This window comes from Rhododendron vialii, chromosome 11a, assembly GCF_030253575.1.
Source record: "Rhododendron vialii isolate Sample 1 chromosome 11a, ASM3025357v1".
Taxonomy (NCBI): Eukaryota; Viridiplantae; Streptophyta; class Magnoliopsida; order Ericales; family Ericaceae; genus Rhododendron; species Rhododendron vialii.
This window is the reverse complement of record NC_080567.1, coordinates 5,207,280-5,226,329: the sequence shown is the minus strand read 5'-3', so window position 1 is coordinate 5,226,329 and position 19,050 is coordinate 5,207,280. Positions and strand designations below refer to the sequence as shown.

Here is a 19,050-nt window from a genome sequence, read left to right as displayed (position 1 = left end):
TAAGTCATTCTACCATTTGACTGTTGCTCTGCGGTTAAACGTTAACCGCAGAGCAACGGGAGGTATATCTTGGCTTTAGTCTGAGGAACCTGTTACAAACCAAAATCGGCTTTTGCATATACAAAGCACTAGCACTCTTCAAACTAGGACATGTACCTACAGGGTAAGTTCTACTTGCATCTAACCCCCATATACTGCCTATGTGTTATTGCTTTCCCTATCGCATGCACTGTACATACATACCGTTTTTGCGTAGGAGCATGTTTAGGGCGGCTTCTAGGTTGTTTTTTTTTCGAGTATGTCTTATGCTCATTAGGACGCTGCTAGACCCGATGAAGAGTCATGCATCTCAATGGTGTATGTTATCAACTTTCAAAGTCCTTAGATCAACGGGACTTCAAGAAATCAAACCTTTTTGAATCCTTGGCTCATGCCCAATTGGGGATTCAACCGAAAATAAGGAACCACAAAGTATTAGTGTTGTGACACTGATATCACTCAGGTTACAAGTGCAAAGTCACTTATAGTCGCCCCGGCTAAGGTGCGAAGTCACTAATGCCACCCCGATTAAAGTGCCACGCCATCAATATCGAGTTGTTCCAAGTTCAAAGTTGAAACTTCAAGAACGGAATAGTCAAAGGCTTATACCATTTTGACATCTCTTAATGTTAGTCGGTCTGTTCAAAGGATACACCTCGAAAAGAATTTCGAGGATTTTGGCAGTGTCCGAACATCATGAGACAAACTCGTCTGTAGTTGTAGAGTCTAGGAAGACACCGATGACGATGACATGTGCATTGCATTTCCTTTTGCAAATAACTGTTGCAGGAACGTCACTGAGCCTTCAATTGCTTTACTGTCTAGTTTGGAACCATTGCACCGAACAAGAGAGTACTAAAAGGAAGAGCCAAACCTATTTGGGAACGTCTTCGAAATTCGTTTCAAAGACTTGTCAGGCTAGGACCCCAGTCAGTTGCAACGAAGGCTTCTCCAAGTTCATTGTTGGCTGCCCTACAGTTGGGTTCGCCATCTATATTGCAAAAAGCCACGCCGCCGGCTTCCCCATCTTCAGCTTCTTCATCAAGCTCCATTGAAAAACCTGCGATGACAGACCAGCCGCTCAATCTTGAAATCATGCTCACAAATCTTCAAAACAGCCTCACTACTATGTAGCAAAGGGCTAACGAGACTGATGCTTCCATCGCCTGCTTGAATGATCTGATCAACACTCGTCTTCCACCAACACCAGAAGAGGAGGACGAGGACGATGAGGATGTACATGCCGATCCTGTCTTTGTCGAAGATCCAAATCATGCAGGGCGTCTCATCGTTCAACCTATCTCTAGAGAGGCTCGTGTGCTTGCTCCAAATCCGAACCCTACTATTGTTCGGTCTGTTCAATACCCTAACATAGTTGCTCTCATGGCCAAGATGGCTAAGCTAGAGGAGGCTGTCTTGAAGTCTGAAAAGATCAGTGCAGGCGGAATAGACTTGGACCAACTTTGCTTGTATCCCAATGCAAGGCTCCCCGAGTGGTTCAAAATGCCTGACTTCGTCAAATTCGATGGGAGTGGTGATCTGAAGACTCATCTACTGGGCTATCATGCTGCCATGAAGCTGCTAGGGGTGAAAAGTGAGGCCATCTCTCAGCTTTTTCCTCAAACTCTCTCTGGGCCAGCCTTTCATTGGTTTTTGTCTCTTGACATCTCCAAAAGAAGAACTTGGGAAGATATAGGGGCTGTCTTTGTGTCGTAGTATAGCTACAACTCGCAGCTCAAGATGACTACTCGTGAGTTGGAGTCCACCAAAATGGAGGCTAAAGAGTCCTTCGCGGACTTTGTCAAAAGATGGAGGGCCAAACTGCTCTAATGACTAAGCGCCCGAGCGAGAGAGATCAGCTTCGCGTCATCTCCCGCAATCTCCAACCCAACTTTGCCAAGTACGTGGTAACTGTGCAAGCTTCTACCAACTTTGAAACCTTCGAATCTGGCCTAGCCATTGAAGAGGCCCTACAAAGTGGAGTTCTGCCAAAAGAAGAATCCTTTTCTTCCTCTACTCAAAAAGCTAAGCCGAGGGCTTACTCTGGAAATAGTAGCGCATTGTTTGGCAGTAGCAATTATGCCAACATGGCTACAAGTGGGGACAACGCTGCTGCTTCTCCCAATCATACAGCCGATGTCAATCCGGTTCAAAACACCCAAAGCTACAGGGCCCGGACCCAACCTCAAAGTTTCTTTGTCTTCGAAGCACCTCTATCTGCAGTGATGGAAAAACTTGTCAAGTCGGGGCATCTCAAACCTTTGACCCCAACTCCCCCACCAAAAGTCCTACCTTCCGGTTACAAGCCAAACCACTTTTGTGCCTTCCACCAAATGCCTGGCCATCCCACTGATGCGTGCATCGTCTTCGACATGAGATTCAAGATCTGATTGACAATGGCATGGTTGAAGTTCCACCAAAGCCCAACGTCATTTCCAACTCCTTGCCTCAATACCACTCTGACCCTCTGGTTGGTCAGATATCTATCACCTCCACCCAAATCAACCCTAGCTCCACCATATTCAACCCTAGCTCCACGATATTCAACCCTAGCCAATATATCATCCTAGAAAGCCAACCCAAACCAATCATATCCATCCCGTTCAAACCGGAGATTAATATGATGGCTGTAGGTTGGGCAATTGAGGTCTTCACTGCCAACCCCTGGATTGATAGTAATGAGGAGCTTACAAAGGAGCGGACTAACGGGCTGAGGTCCATTGTTCATGGGAGCACCGAGTAGGTTTGGTCAAAGAAGCTGAGGAAGCCAAAGTGCTATTGCTTGGGCCTGACGTCCTTTAGATCCCACCTCTGTGAGGAAGCCAAGGGTAACTATAAAAGTTGCATTTTCAAATCGCGTCTATTTTGCATTGACACGTTTGAGTCTGAGTCTGACACGATGTCTGTCAAGTCGTCTTAGTCTAGCTCTGAGTTAGAGTTTGTGTCTCTCGGCCCTCCATGTCATCGCTTCTATTTTTCAATTCGAGTCTTTCGTTGTACTTGGCAACCCCAAGGGTTCTTTTATGATATGCATTATCTTGCTTCTAAGTACTTCGCTGGCTTTTGAATAAACTGTGTCAACCTTGACGATGAAGGGATAGATTTCGATGGGAATATCCCCAAAGAAATGTGTTCCCTCGCCGAAAGGGAAGGCGAAAGGCATGCTCAGCCTATTAATTGAAATATTAGTTTTCAAATAAACTTGAAAGATGAGGTAGACCCTCAAATGGTTCAAATTGGTTCCACACTATCCCCAGAGGAGCATTGTGCCCGGTCAGACAGGCTCGAAGAGTTCATCGACATCTTGGCATGGTTTCTAAAAAGACATGCCTAGCGTTGATCCTGAGATAAAAGAAACATCGAATCCCTTTGCTACCAGATGCTAAACCATGTAAAGCAAAGCTCAGAAGGCTCCAGGCCTCATACCATGTTCAAGTTCACAGGAACAGCATTCCGCCAAGCACAAATTAGAAAGTTCAAAAATGGCCTGGAGCGAGGCATGTCAGCTGAAGCACCCTGGACCCTGTGCTATCAAAAGCCATTTTATCTGGAGCTACGGCCAAAGATCATTAACCTCGATGGCAACAAATTTAAAACCTTGGTTAGCCTGGATCAATTCAAGTGCTACTTTTCCCTTAGAGAAGATCGTTGGGCTGAAAACTCCAAAAGTGGGCAATTCCAAGCAAAAGTTAGAGCAGCTTGCTAGACCGAGAACCTATGAAGGCGATCTAGGCAAAAATAAATAGGCAATATTCAAAAGCTCACTAGACCGAAGACCCGAATGGGCGGTTCTAGGCAAAAGTTAGAGTGTAAAAGGAGAGGTAAATACTCGAGAGTATCCTTGGCCTGAACTACGTTTTGACCTGATTCCCAAAATGGGATACGTAGGCAGTCTCTCTTCGAGACTCGGTCACAATCTATCAACTTGATCCAAGGCTTTGGTGCATTGCTGTGGTCGAGTAGAAGACAAGCTTCATCTGTGCAAAAAGGGGAAAACCTTTCATCTTTCAATCTTATTTCAAACTACTACTTCAATTTCAAAGCTGAGCAAAAGCCTTAAAAAAATTTTAAGCCTTAAAAAAATTTTAAGCATAAAAAACAGAATGAAATGCTTGCAAGGCCTAACGGCTCATAGTTTATGCTAAGTTCAACGAAGTCTGGTGTAAGTAGTTGTAGTAGACTTATAGTAACGCGCGCTAGTTTGAGATTCACGTGCGTTTGTTCAAAGTTATACACGTTGGTCTCAAACCTGCGCATGCTTCTTCAATTTCAACAGCAGTCAGAAGCAGTTAGCTACTGCCTCCAACTTATCATTTTCCATCTCAGGTTCAAAGCACTTTGAATGTCGTTCAAGGGGTTTTTGCCAAGCTTTGCCATGCCGTGCAGGTCATATGGACCTAATGTGACTGCACGGAGGTGTCGGTTTCAGTACGGGCTTATACGTGTCTTTATCTGCGTCTTATGTCTGTCATTGTGACATTTTTCCAGTTTTTCAATCCATTGTCGTTTCGGGTTGCTTTTCCTAGTTTTGTCAGTTCGTACAGGTCATTATACAACTATTTGACCTTACGCAAGTGTCAGTTTCACCTATCAAGAGGATATTTGAGTTTTGGATTGTTAATTCCCAAAATTTCATGATTTTCCATGTGTCTAAGAGTCTGTGTTGCATCCAGGGGCTCCTCTTCCTTTTCGTTCGAGCTAGGCGAGTTTGTGTATGTGCGCATATCGGTGTATTGACTTAGTTCACTTGTCAATGCAAATTAGATATTAGCGGATGGTTCATATGTCAGTAAACTGGAAAATGCAATTTTTACATTGCTACCTTAAACATCTGTAATCCTCAAGCTATGGAAAGTCGTGAACGGCAACGGCACGTCAGCCCAAGACCAAGCAAAGCATATCTATGCGGCATATCTGCCCAAGCATCGGAGAAAGAGCACACAGGCCCATTGCCAGCACCGCTAAATGTCAACTGGAGCACGCCGACCCGCTCAAACGTCTATTTATCTGGATGTGCATCTCAGAAGCAAAAGACAGTAAAGTACTGGGGCTCAATGATAGTCCTTAAGCATCGTTGTCCTCCTAGGAGCTGCCCTTAGCTAAGGTCTACATTTTAAGTTTGTGTATTCATATAGCATACATCTTTGCATATTGTGTATATCAACTGTTGAAAACAGGAAGGTGGCCAGTTTGTGGGAGTTTATGCCCGAATGGTTTCCATCAAGTCTTTGTTTGCTGACGGATGCGATTGAAAAATCTCCTGTGGTATCGTTATCATTTGTTTAGCAGAGGCAATGGAAATCTCCCCAATCCTAGATTTGTTAGCCAACGGATGCGATTGAAAATCTCTTGCGACATTGTTCTCATAGTAGGATACGATGAAATCTCTTGCGGGAACCAATCAACGACAGCATGATATGGCCGTCTCAAGTCAAAGACAGCACGATTTGCTCGTCTCAAGTCAACGATGGCACGATTTGCCCATCCAAATCAATGACAGCATGATCTGCTCGTCCAAATCAACAACGGCATGATCTACCCGTCTCAAGTCAACGATGGCACGATTTGCCCGTTCCCATCAACGACAGCCGATCCTGTCCAATCCAACGGCTCGATCATCCTGAAGAATGATCCATCCATTTCCTTCTCAGTCATTCAATGATGATCAGCCATATTGTCCTTCCAATCCGTCAACAATGATCAGAATATCGTCTGCGTTCACCCTGATCAACGACGATCAGAATATCGTCTGCGTTCACTCCCTCAAACGACAATCAGAATATCGTCTGATGGTCCACGATTTGCAACTAATTATTCCCCAAGAGAGTCTGCTTTCGCTTTCTCCGAACGCCTACCTCTACTTCAGTCTAGCTTCACGCGCATCTTCCAGCAGCCTTATTGCTCTGTCTCGAATGGTCTTTGATAAGGAGATTGGCTTTGATTCCCAACAGATGGAATTCAACCTGCCTGACATGACCTACCTGTGTTTGTTGGATTGCTTTGTGCCGAGGATAGCTTGATCCCCAGCAACGACGGCATGTCCCGTCCAAATTTGCAATGACAACCTGTCCTGTCCGAATTCGATCAACTAGCGGCGATTCACTCATCCAATTCTACTTCCATCCCCAGCAATGGACCGCCTATCCATGCCACCAATCAGGTTCCTTAAGTTTACAAGTCTATTTTGCTCGTATGCTTTGTTTTGGATAGCCTTGAGGGGGTGTCTAGAAATCTTTGACGTTACTTGTACCAAGTCGATGGTGCTTTAAGTGCCGTCAAAGAGGGGCTACTGTAGACACCCCAATCTGGTCTTCTTGATTAGTTTACTTAGAGTATTTGATTCCCCGATGATGAAACGGATCAACAACACCCCGGGGATGATAGCAAGTTTGAGCTTATAGTACCAAAACCCTACTAGCATGCTTTGGTTGAGACCCAACGCGCATGGGTCAGAATGCCAGGTGTTGGTCAAATGGTCAGGTTTGACCGTGAACTAGCTTAGGATGGCTTGGACTCACGCGTGCTAGTCGACAACTGGCCCGCTCTGGTCAACCTTTGGCGTTGACTCGCACGCGCGTGTCTCAGACTCGTGTTCGCCGGTCAACGTAACTTGCTTTATTCAGCATCTAGAAGTCATGATTAGTGGAGTACAACACGTTAGAAGCTTTTATTTTGCTTGAAAAGCAGTATCCGAACAAGAGGTGTCCACATCCCCCATATCTCCCATCGACCTTTTCCAAAGGTGGAAACTTATCCACCAAGCACCCCAAACCAGCCATTGCTTGGCTGGTTGCACCTCCATACCTACCACCTCTCTCCCTATATATACCCCAATGGTTCTTCTTCCTACGGGTGACAAAAAAATTATAAAAAGTTAGGGTTCCAAGTTTTTAAAGCCCTAAGTTACAATCATTGAAGAACATAGCTTGTTTTTTGCTTCTACCATTCAAACACCCCAATCAACTTCAAACCTCAAAGCTCAAATGCCATTCAAATTCAAAAACCAAAGGTATATCATACCTACTATTTTCCTGTTCTAATCCCTGAAGGGGGGCTAGCAGGGTCAAGGCTGGTAATCAATACCAGTCCTGGCCCAAAAGCTAGCAAGGTTTCAAAAATCGTCATGGTAAGAACCAGCGCGCGCAGGCCATCTGTACGCGCGCGCCACTCTGTGGCCATGCGCGCAGGTTTGTGTGGGGATTGGTGTCCTACTATTTTTTGCTTTACTTACATATAGGCCACTCCAAGTATGCTAAAAAACAGTTTACTGCTTTTCTTTTGTTAAAAATGTTAGTTTTAGTTCAATATGCACACCTGCTGTTTTGGAGTACCTCTGGGATCAATCTGGACCTATTCTAGAATCTAGAAACATGTAAAACCAAACATTGGTTTGAGAGCTCAAACCAGCGCGCGTCTGTGGGTTATCCGCACGCGTAGGTTGTCCTCTGACCAGTGAGTGGCCTTTGCATGAGAAACTTGGCCATAGGCCACTGTTTTGTCCCCTGACAGTTTATGGGGTATTTTGTAAATTTGTAGGGCTTTTCAGCCTTTAAACTGCTTAGAACTGCCAATCAACTACCATACAAACTGCTTGGTTTGGACCTAAGTGTGCACTGGTCCTTCCAGAACCCAGTGGAGGGTAAAAACAAAGGCTGGGAGCAAAGCAAATATGCGCGCGCATGTGTAGGATTCACGCACCTAGGTTTGAATCACATGCAGTGATCCACGTGAACTGGATCAGTGCATGTAGATTCTTTCTCATGCACGTCAATTCAATATAGTGTGTTGGGTTTCGCTCTGTTCAACAGAACTTGGTTCTATCCCATTTATTGCTTTCGCATCCATACCATCTATCACATCCTGTAAATCGTGTTACAGCTTTAATCCCCATTAAATTGTTCCCCACCCCTAACTGGCTAAAAAGTTGATTAATCAAATAGAATCGCAAATGTTTTCACAAATGCCTAAGTAGAGACCGATCTCCGGATTGGGCGAGAGTGGTGCCTTAAAACCCTTCCTCTCTCATAACTTGTCTCCCAAACCTAGATATGGTTATGACAGACTGGTGCCTTCACCTTTTTCAAATCAAACAGCGCAGCGAGTGTTTCAAGTTCGGTTCCTTGGGTGTCGGACCTTCAAACCAAAATGGCAACTCTCTGAATTACGAGCGCTCATTCCACTTAGCGCTCCCTCGATCCGCCTTACATTTTCAGGGCACGTTGCCCTCATGTATATTTTTGGCTTGTAAGACTTTGAAACTTTTATTTTGGGTTGTAAGAACATGAATTGAGAGATATATTAATCTAGTAATGTAAATTTGGATATTGGAAGAATAGGGCCTGAAAGTGTATTAGATATACTGTATTTTGGAGTTTATTTCTAATAAAAGGTGGGTCGTGACTGCGGGCCAAGCTTTACTTCGATAAGAAGGTCAATCGTCGAGCATTCAAAGTTGGTGATCTAGTTCTTAAAAGGTAACTTGGATTTGGTTCTTAAAAGGGTTCTGGAGAAGAAGAAGCTAACCAAGCTTGCCTCTAAATGGGAAGGACCATTCCAAGCACAGAGGCTAGTAAGGCCGGGCGTCTATCAATTGGTTACCTGTTTCCCACTTTTCCGTCGGGTAGGCGTGAGCGGAAAATCCAATGGCGTGTGCGGTGTGAGCGCGGGAGTGCCAGGACTTGTCGGCGTCCAATGTATGAAAGGCGTGAGCGCCTCGATCTGACTTCGTATGTAGTGCGACTGCGTGTGACCCAAAGGGTGAGGCCACAATGAGGTTCATGGTTTGCCACAATGACGTGGACTTAAAATTTCCCAACCGTGTGAGAAAAAGAAATAACAAACGTAGAATAACTTTATTATGTCGTAATAATAAAGTTGGGGGTACAAGAGAGATAGAATAACTTTATTATGTCGTAATAATAAAGTTGGGGTACAAGAGAGATAGAAATAAGAGAGAAATGAGATAATTGCTTCGCTTGAAAGACTTTGGTTTTTTAAGCGCTGGGCTTGATTAGTGTGTGAACCATTTTTTCTTCTTGAGTTCCTCTATTTATAGGTAAGAGGCTTCACGATTTTTGGATGTGAATATCTCCTTACTTCACTCCATTGTGCTAAGTGTCCCATGCAACTGCACATCGTGGGCTAATGGGCGGTGTAGAGATGAGATAGAGTGGCCCGAATTGTGGAAGAGTGCTTGCATAAATTGAAATCATGGGGAAGTGGGCTTCTTGTATGTTGACAAGTGTCCCTTGTCTTGAAAATTAACTTCCCTCCATAGCTCTTTGGATGCCAAGTGTCCATAATGACTTTTAACTTCCAAGTAAAAAACCAATTGTTTTCTACATCGTGGGCCATTCCACTTTTCTAGCAAGCACATGCCAAAACTCATATTCAGTGCTCCGAATAATACTTCAAAGAAAAATTATTCGGTGTATCTCGCTTCACTTGGGCTTCAATTAATTGGGTCTTGCTCCAAATCAAAAAATTAATGTGACCCATGTATTTTTTAGCCCGAGCAACTCATAAAAACTGGCCCAATTTAATTAAATGGCCCTCCAGCGCTAGCCCAAGGTTTTGTGCCAAAAGCGGGTGTAAATAATGCGCCCCCCCCCCCCCCCCCCCCCAATGCCTTGATTCTTTACTTTTAAGATCAAGACATGTATTAAAAATAAAACTGTTTTTGGCATCCGAACAGTCCTTTGTTGTAGCTTACCTTCTTTTGTTCGCCTTTCCTATGGACTTATTAGGCATTAGGCAATTTCCATGTTCTCCTCAGGTCTCTGATAAAATTTCTCTGAATTCAAAACTTGGAAGGAATCTACCAGCAATCTTTGGACAGGCCTTTCAAAGGCTTCTCTTAGAGATAAATGCCTCAATCTGCATCCTCTAGGGCTTTTTAGAGTGATTGGATGATGTTCCCGCCTTTTATCAGGCCTATTTCTACCAACAAAGGCCTGTGTTCAGGTCTAATCGTAGAAAAACGATCAAACCAGAAAAAAGGCCTGGCAAGGACTGAACCTCATATTGGAAGGATTGAACTTCCACTTTGAGTGCTCATAATAGTGATTCAATCCTACAGGAAAGGTCTGAACTTCTGTTTGAATTGCCTATAATATTGGCTCGGGCTTAGACAAAGAGCTCAAAGGGCCTTCGAACCTGTAGATAGGGCTTTGTGTCCAAGCCTTGTTGCAAAGAAACCATAACCCCATGAAAGGCTAAAAAGGACTGGAAGTATGTTGAAAGGCCAGAACTCTTGCAGGGAATGCTTATAATAGTGGTTTGGGCCTAGACAAAGGGCTCAAAGGGCCTTCGAATCAGTAGCAAAAGCCTGTTTACACCAATAAAGTCCTGCGTCCAGGCCTGGTTGTAGAGAAACCATAGAACGATGAAAAGGAATGGGAAGGACTGAAAATATATTTGAAGGTCTGAACCTCTGCTTTGAACTTTCAGGCATGCTTAATGAAATAAAAAGGCCTCCACCTCTCTTAAAAGGCCTAGCAAAACTCTGATAGGGCCTATCCAAGGACTGATAGGCCATGGCCAAACATTTTAGAGGAGCTAGTTAGGCCCATGAAGGACTTTTCTTTGTTCTTAGCCCTTCTTGACACCACTTTGGCATTTTTGTGTAAGCCAAGTGAACAACACTCGCTTTTGATGTGCCCCACAAATCCAACGCCGGCGCAGTTCTACACATTTAAGGCCTAACATTGGCCTACGCGTATAATGCCTTTTGGCAGTTTGGACAATGCCAAAAAGGCCTTCATGAACCGGGGGAGGAGGGGGATCTCTGATTACAAATGAATCGGAATCAAGCCATGGAGTGTCATCGCTTTCCTCCTCCTCTTCATTCAATTCCTCTTGATCTAGAACGGGTGCAACATGGAATTCAGTCCTGCCCATAGGGCTGATGGCAGGTCTGGATCATTCTTGATTTGTATCTGTTACCTGCTCACTGCTTAGGACTGAATCTAGATGTGGTAACTTTTCAGACACTTGAGAAAGTTCTTGAGAGGAGAGAATGGGCTGATCTTGCCTCATAATAGGACTTTCCATGTGCTGGCTCCTCCCAGGTCTGAGATCATGTTCCCCTTGCGTTGAAGCAGACCTATCTCTTTGCTCCTCTAGGCATGGAAAGAGCTTACCATCCAAAAGTTTTTGGAAAACTCCTGAATGTTGGTTGTTGCGCTCAGATCTAAGACTGTTGCCTTGATCATTTTGATGTTTATCACCCAGACCTTGCTGCTGTTCGGGAATCCTCAAAGGACTGAGCTGAGAACCTTGTCCCCCCGAGTGCAGGACTTTCACAAGTTAAGGACTGAGAGAAGTGTGAAGACCTGGTGTGCTTGCCAGAAGCTTGTTGAAACTCTTGCCCCCCGAGTGCAGGGCTTTCAAAAGTTAAGGACTGAGAGAAGCCTGGAGGCCTAGAGTACTTGCTAGAAGCTTGCTTAGAGACATTCAGGCCTAAAGTTTGGCCTAAAGTGCTAAATTGTGATATCTGTGGTGGAATAGGAATTGACTCCTTATCTTTGAGATCAGCCCTTAATTTTTCAATGGCCTTGTTAGAGTCCTCAAGGGCTTTCTTGGAGTCCTCAGATGCCTTACTGGAGTTGATTACCAAATCTTTAATCTCACGCAAAGATGCATACAAGGGATCTATGAACTCCTGTGAGAGTCCTTCGTTGGATGCAACGGTATAGGACTGAGTGCTTATATTTTCTTCAACTTGACCCCCAAAGCTCTGAGGAGAAGGATCATCAAGCCCACCATTTTGGAATTCACACTGTTTGGGCAGGTCTGAAGACATAATATGTGAATAGCCTTGTAACTTGGCATTAACAAAACGGTTTACCTCATGACGTAATTGGCGATCCTCATCTTCAAGCCTATCGACTTCATCTTCAAGCCTTCGAATTGCATCATTGTAATAGTTTTTTGCGTTGTTATACCCATCCTCCATATGATTGAGTCGGAGCTTCTCTAAGTCGAGATAGTACATTTCATCTTCAAGCACGTCGACTTTATCATCGCGCCAACGAATTTCTTCTTCAAAACGCCGAATTTCAACATTCAATTCAATGTATTGAATTGACATGTCAATGAATCAGCGTGATACCCCTTGAAACGATTGGGGTCCCACCGGGCGTGCCAAAAGATGTTTCCCTCTTTTCCGCCGGGTAGGCATGAGCGGAAAATCCAATTGCGTGTGCGGTGTGAGCGCGGGCGTGCCAAGACTTGTCGGCGTCCAACATATGAAAGGTGTGAGCGCCTCGATCTGACTTCGTATGTAGTGCGACTGCGTGTGACCCAAAGGGTGAGGCCACAATGAGGTTCGTGGTTTGCCACAATGAGGTTCGTGGTTTGCCACAACGAAGTGGACATAAAATTTCCCAACCGTGTGAGAAAAAGAAATAACAAACGTAGAATAACTTTATTATGTTGTACTAATAAAGTTGGGGGTGCAAGAGAGATAGAATAACTTTATTATGTCGTAATAATAAAGTTGGGGTACAAGAGAGATAGAATGAGAGAGAAATGAGATAATTGTTTCGCTAGGAAGACTTTAGTTTTTTAAGCGCTGGGCTTGATTGGTGTGTGAACCCTTTTTTCTTCTTGAGTTCCTCTATTTATAGGTAAGAGGCTTCACGGTTTTTGCATGTGAATATCTCCTGACTTCACTCCATTGTGCTAAGTGTCCCATGCAACTGCACATCGTGGGCTAATGGGCGGTGTAGAGATGAGAGAGAGTGGTCCGAATTGTGGAAGAGTGCTTGCGTAAATTAAAATCATGAGGAAGTGGGCTTCTTGTACGTTGACAAGTGTCCCTTGTCTTGAAAATTAACTTTCCTCCATAGCTCTTTGGATGCCAAGTGTCCATAATGACTTTTAACTTCCAAGTAAAAAACCAATTGTTTTCTACATCGTGGGCCATTCCACTTTTCCAGCAAGCACGTGCCAAAACTCATATTCAGTGCTCCGAATAATACTTCAAAGAAAAATTATTCGGTGTATCTCACTTCACTTGGGCTTCAATTAATTGGGTCTTGCTCCAAATCACAAAATTAATGTGACCCATTAATATTTTAGCCCGAGCAACTCATAAAAACTGGCCCAATTTAATTAAATGTTAATTAAATGGCCCTTCAGCGCTAGCCCAAAGTTTGGTGCCAAAAACAGAGGTAAACATTACCATGGCTGGTGGAGGCTCCAACATCCTTGGAATGCCGAGAACCTTAAGATCTACTATCAGTAAAATTAATTTCATTCTCCGTTGCAGTTTCAATTCAGTCAGTTTTTGCTGGATAGTGCTTCGGTGTCTCCCTCTGTTTTGGGGACACCGTAAAAAATGGCATGACAAAATCAGTTGAAGCATAACTAAAACCATTAAAATGTATAACCAAGGCATAACAAAAAAACTTCCTACCGAAAGAACCGGTCATTAGTGGAGAAAAAAAAACCCGCTTTAGCCGCACTCCCTCTAACCATGGTTAATAATTTTATTCTCTACGTCTCATCTTTACAACTCCTTTATCTCCATCTCCCACGTTCATCTGTTTCCACCCACGTTCAACCATTCCTCTCCGTCTCCCACTCTTCTCTTCTCTCCTTGCCCTCTTCTCTTTTGTCCCTGCCCTCTGCTCTTCCTCCGTCACATCTTACATCCACCCCGACCTTGCGAGATTGAATGCGACAGCAATAAGGCGGATGTTGCTAGGAGGAGATCGAGAGGGGAACCGAATAAAGAAAGCAGTCTAGTCTCGAAAAATCAGTGATGGAATGGACCATGATCCTTTGATGGAGAACACTTACCTGTGAAGCCTTTAGCCTATCCTTCTATTGATAGGTTAAGTCCAGAGCCCCCGACCGGGGTGAGTGTCAAATTCGTTTGAATCGTCGCTAGGTTTAATTAGGACCTTCTCGGGGCCACCCCCACCAGCAACACCAAAGGCGCCGCCCCCATCAGCAATGCCTTCGATCCAGATCCGCAGCCCATCTCGCCGACCTCAACCCAATATTTGAGTTTGGGTAAAAATTTATTTCCTGTTTTTAAGAAATAATTTTTTTACTGCCCATTCTTCGTTGAAATCTAATATTTTGTGTTAGATCCTGTATTTGTTGAAATATAATTTTTTTTTACTGCCCGTTTTTGTTGAAATATGATATTTTGTGTTCGATATTGTATTTGTTGAAATAAAAAATTTGTGTTGTTGAAATAAGCTATTCTAGAATTGATGTTGAAATCTGGTATTTTTCTGAAGGTCGTAGTCTTTGAAATCATAGCCATTATACAACTTGTATAGCCAAGTAGTAGAGATGTGGAAACCTTGTCCCCATTCAGTTAGGAAGTTAGGGAAAACTGATTTTGTTTCTATTTTTGTGTGGGTACAATATACATTTGTGATTGATACAATTTTATAGATAGCCTGATAGTCACTCTCTTTCCCTCCAGTTCTGTCATTGGAAAGGGCATCAATATTTTCTTCTTCTTCCGTCAATGTGGTTACTTGCCTAAAATCATCTTCAATTACACGTCTTACATTAATCATACTTAGAAGTATACTTTGTACAACAGCCCCTCCTATCTGATAGGAAAAGACCCTCTCACATTGATTTACACGGGCGCGAATCCTAAGTTTGTCTATGAAGAGCGAGTGTAATTGCATTAGTGTCTATATATAATTGTTTGCTTCTGTGGATTAGGAATTGATAGGGCCTCATTGGTAAGTGGTACAAGATCTCGTGCGTCTTAAGATGTAGAGGAAGAAACATTTATGAACATTTATAGTCCATTGATTAGTGTTCTGAAAAAGAAATGTCTCTGGTGCTTCAAATTCGATATGTGAAGGGAATGCTTATCTATACTACTTCTTTTAAATGTAGGAAGATGTTTCCTCCTTTTTCCTTTCCACAAATGCCCCTATTCCTTGCAACAAATAATGGCCCTACCCTACACCTCTTCCAAGTTCTAATACCAACCGGCAGCACCATACAATGGCTCCAAATAAAATGCTACAAAACAACAAGACACCCCCCTCCCCGGAAAATTCAACTACAAACTATAAAAATTCCTTTGGCCACAACTGAATCTCTCTCCCTCTGTCTCTCTCTCTCTCTCTCTCTCCGCAAAGGTAAAAGGTCATTTGATCTTGACAATCACAGTTGTTTATTGCTTTACAACACCAATTCCAGTTTCTTAGACGATATATAAAAGAAAAAAACACAATAGAGTATAACATTCCTCCCTCTTTTCCTCGATTAAAACTAAGAAGTTCGAATACTTGCAAGTAAGAGCGATTATTTCCTCAACGCTCCCATATTTTTGTGGTTTCAATTGCTTCATATGGCCCAAGTAGTTATATTAGAAAGGATATGGTCATTTGATCCTGACAATCACAGTTGTTTATTGCTTTACGGCACCAATTCCAGTTTCTTTTCCTGCTATGCTCTTGTGTAATTACCCATTTACGTTCGTATACGACTTTATAAAGGTTCTCATAGGCATTAGTATATTGAGAGAAAAGGGTTTGAGGATGTTGGGAGAATTCATAACCAGAACAATTCTATGGTGCCATGACAATCACAACTAGGCTTATTGTTGTCATTCTCTCTTTGTATGCTCGCTACGGTTGAATGTATACTCCAGCTATGCAATTTGTGCCCTTATGGGTTGTATTAGTCTTCCTAAACCCATAATTCCATGGTTCTTTATTCTCTCTTTGTATGCTTCACTACGGTCGAACGTATAGTCCACCTATGCAATTTGTGCCCTTATGGGTCAAACTGATATACCAATATGATGAATTGCTTCAATTGGCATTGTGTATAATCCAATCATGTTTGACATGTCACTTATTTTATTTTCTGTCTCTGTTGGTAAATCCACATTGAAGAACTCACTACAATGAGAAACCGACGAAAGACAAAAGAGGACCTAACATAAGATGCTACGGGTGGTGAACTCCAGTTTGTTGTGGGCCGACAACCAAATCCCTACTTGACTGTGTAATTCCAGTTAAGTGCCTACTGTGTTCATTATCATGGTTTCTGTTACTTTTTTGTTACTTTCTTGAAGTCAGTGTTTCGTAACTTAACAATTGTCCCAAGGAAATATAAATTTGTGCATAATTCTTATGTCTAGCTTTTGTCACATTGTATGTCATCTGTTGACTTACTATTTTTGGTAGATATTCTATATATTCGTCCATCAAAATTGAAGTCAGGAATGAAAAAGGACTGAAGGTAGAAATTCATTGGAAGTGAAGCCCAAATGTGTTTGAAGGTAATTTTCTTGAAGTCAACCGGTTCTTTTTCAGTCCCACCTTCATGTTGATTCGAGGCATTGGGCCAGCAATGCTTTAGGAAAAAATGAGTGTAGTTGAAACAAGGATATTAAGATGGATGTGTTGTAAGACAAGGAGATATGGATATATTCAAATATGGAGTTGAAATACCTTTTTGTCATCCATAACAATGTTTCTTTCTTGTGACGTGATGTGATTGCTTGTTTTGTGACAATGCTGATGTACAAGCTGATTTTTCACTTATTGAGCCAATGCTACAAGATGAGGATTGCATAGAGAAAGAATGCCCAAAGAAATGGTATTCGGTTACATTTTGTAATTAGGGCACTGTGCTTCTCAGCCTTCTCTTATCACAGTTCTTCAAAGCTTCGTTTTGCTTGCATTGGTAAACTTGAGAATTAAATAATTAATGATGAAACTCCATAGATCTCTACTTAGTGATCTGAAAAGAATTTGTTTGGTTTAAATGGCATGAAGAGTTACCATCAAAAGGGGAAATAGATAGAGTTGTCTGTTATGTTAAATGCATCAGTAAGAATTTTTGGCTCTTATTCCTTTTCTTCTTTTATGACAGCAATGTTGGCTCTTATTGTCATGTTCAAAATAAATAGTTTTGCCTACCAAATGTATGATTACCACTAAGAACTTGTTTTGACACACAATTTGCTTAACCTTTTACAATGGCTCATAGGTATCTGAGGATAGCATAGCCATGATACAATAAACAGTTTTCTTTAGTGGTTGGGGAAGTGCGCTGGTGGTTTTGGTAAGAGAAGACTACTTGCAGGAGTTCATATATCTTTCAATAGTTTTGAGGGGTTATGTGTGGAATCTGAGAAGTGAAATGCTTCATATATGATCATTTTTTAAATTGATTCGCCATTCTCGTATGTTGTTCATATATTGGAAACTCTAATGATTTGGTATTCAAGACCATGACGTGCGGGATTCTTGCTTCGACAATTCAAGAGAAAGTGGTGCTGAAGGAGGACAAAGAAAGGATAGAGCAGCAGCTGAAAGCACAAGGAAATGGTTACTGTTTCATCTTCAAAAATTGGCCACGGTTGTTGCTCCGAAAAAATGGAGAAGCAGGATAGTTGCTTACATTAATGTCAAGTCGAGTAATTCAATTGGTTTTATGATTTTTGTGATAGCATTTGGCCACCTGTAATAAAATGGAGATATAATTCATTTGGTCACCTATACTAGTTGAGAGTTTTTGTGATAGCATTTGGTTTAATGGTTTTTGTTGTGAATGGATAACTTGGCAACGAATTTTGGATATGAATGTGGCTTGTGAATGGTGATTTAGAATGAGAAATGTCCAACATGCGTAACCTAATGTTGTTTCTGTTGTTATTATTGTTGTATTGACAGAGACGCACGACGTTAGGCTAGGACCTAAAACAGGGGAGATTTTGCCGAAATTTTTGCAAAAAATACTTTTGTTGGAAAGAATTTTGGATTTAGTGGTGTGTATTCTTCATTTGTGTGTGAATTCACCAAAATGAATTCACATGCCCTAAAAACAAAATTCACTCCCCCTGTTAGAAAGAATTCACTTGCCCTAAAAATAGAATTCACCCATGTTGGATAGAATTCACACGCCCTAAAAATAGAATTCACCCATGTTGGATAGAATTCACACGCCCTAAAAACATAATTTACCCCCTCTATTTGACAGAATTCGCACGCCCTAAAAACAGAATTCACCTCTTGTTGGTTAGAATTCACATGCCCTAAAAAAAGGAATTCACATGCCTAAGACTTCACCTTAGCTACTAAGTTCTTGTGACCTTAACTTAAACTTAAATTAAATTTTAGAATTTTGTCCTTATTTGAATTTTTTTCGCATTTTTCAGTTTTGCGCAAACTTTTGTAGGGTATTGATTCGTCTCAACAAGAACAATCGGAAAAGTAAATTTTTTTTACTTTTATCCAAGTATTTTGAGAAATAACCATTTTTAGCGCAAAAACCGACTTTTTGGTGAAAAAGTGGTTATTTCTCAAAATACTTGGGTAAAAGTAAAAAAAAAAATACTTTTTCGATTCCTCTCGTCAAGACGAATCAATATCTCACAAAAGTTTGACGCAAAACTGACAAATACGAAAAAAATTCAAATAAAGACAATTTTGAAATTTAATTTAAGTCATAAGAACACAGTAGCTAAGGCCTTATTTTGTGTGGTACATCAAAGAGATTAAAAAAAAAAAGGGGCCTGAAGGGCCAGGAATTGAACCTGGTCCACCTGGTATTTGAGCAACTATCATAACCACTGCACCAAAGTGAATAATCTGTTCTTGTATGAGAAGCTTTTAATATATAAGTTTTGATAATAACATATAAGTTTCAGTGGGTGCACTCTCCGTGCACACAAAACGGCAGCATTTTTTGCTTCGCATTGGTTTAAATGCTCGATCTAAACCGATGAGATTCAACATATTGTTGATTTAATCATTGTCACCAAATTCGGTGATAATCAGATGTCGGCAACCATATAATCGGAACACATTTGGTGCTTCCAAAAGCAAAGTCCCATATTGCACCAATCTTCGGCCGCCTTGGCTATTTTTTTCGAATCGGGACCGTCTATGTTTTACGTAACAAAGATTTGAATACTTCTGCCAAAAATGAATTAAATCTCTTATCAATAGATACTTGATCAAATGTAAAATGTCATTCGAATAATGAATCTACGTCCCAATAAAAGGG

At 42.0% G+C, this 19,050-nt stretch overlaps 2 long non-coding RNA genes across 2 annotated transcripts; both read left to right on the top strand.

Moving 5' to 3' along the window:
- Positions 1-13,527: 13,527 nt before the first annotated feature.
- Positions 13,528-16,319, top strand: LOC131308211 (uncharacterized). Its single transcript, XR_009194376.1, has 3 exons — positions 13,528-14,061; positions 15,927-16,047; positions 16,221-16,319. It is a non-coding gene; the product is annotated as an uncharacterized LOC131308211 (long non-coding RNA).
- A 65-nt stretch (positions 16,320-16,384) lies between these two features.
- Positions 16,385-17,619, top strand: LOC131308210 (uncharacterized). The gene is made up of 2 exons (XR_009194375.1): positions 16,385-16,635; positions 17,270-17,619. It is a non-coding gene; the product is annotated as an uncharacterized LOC131308210 (long non-coding RNA).
- Positions 17,620-19,050: the final 1,431 nt, after the last annotated feature.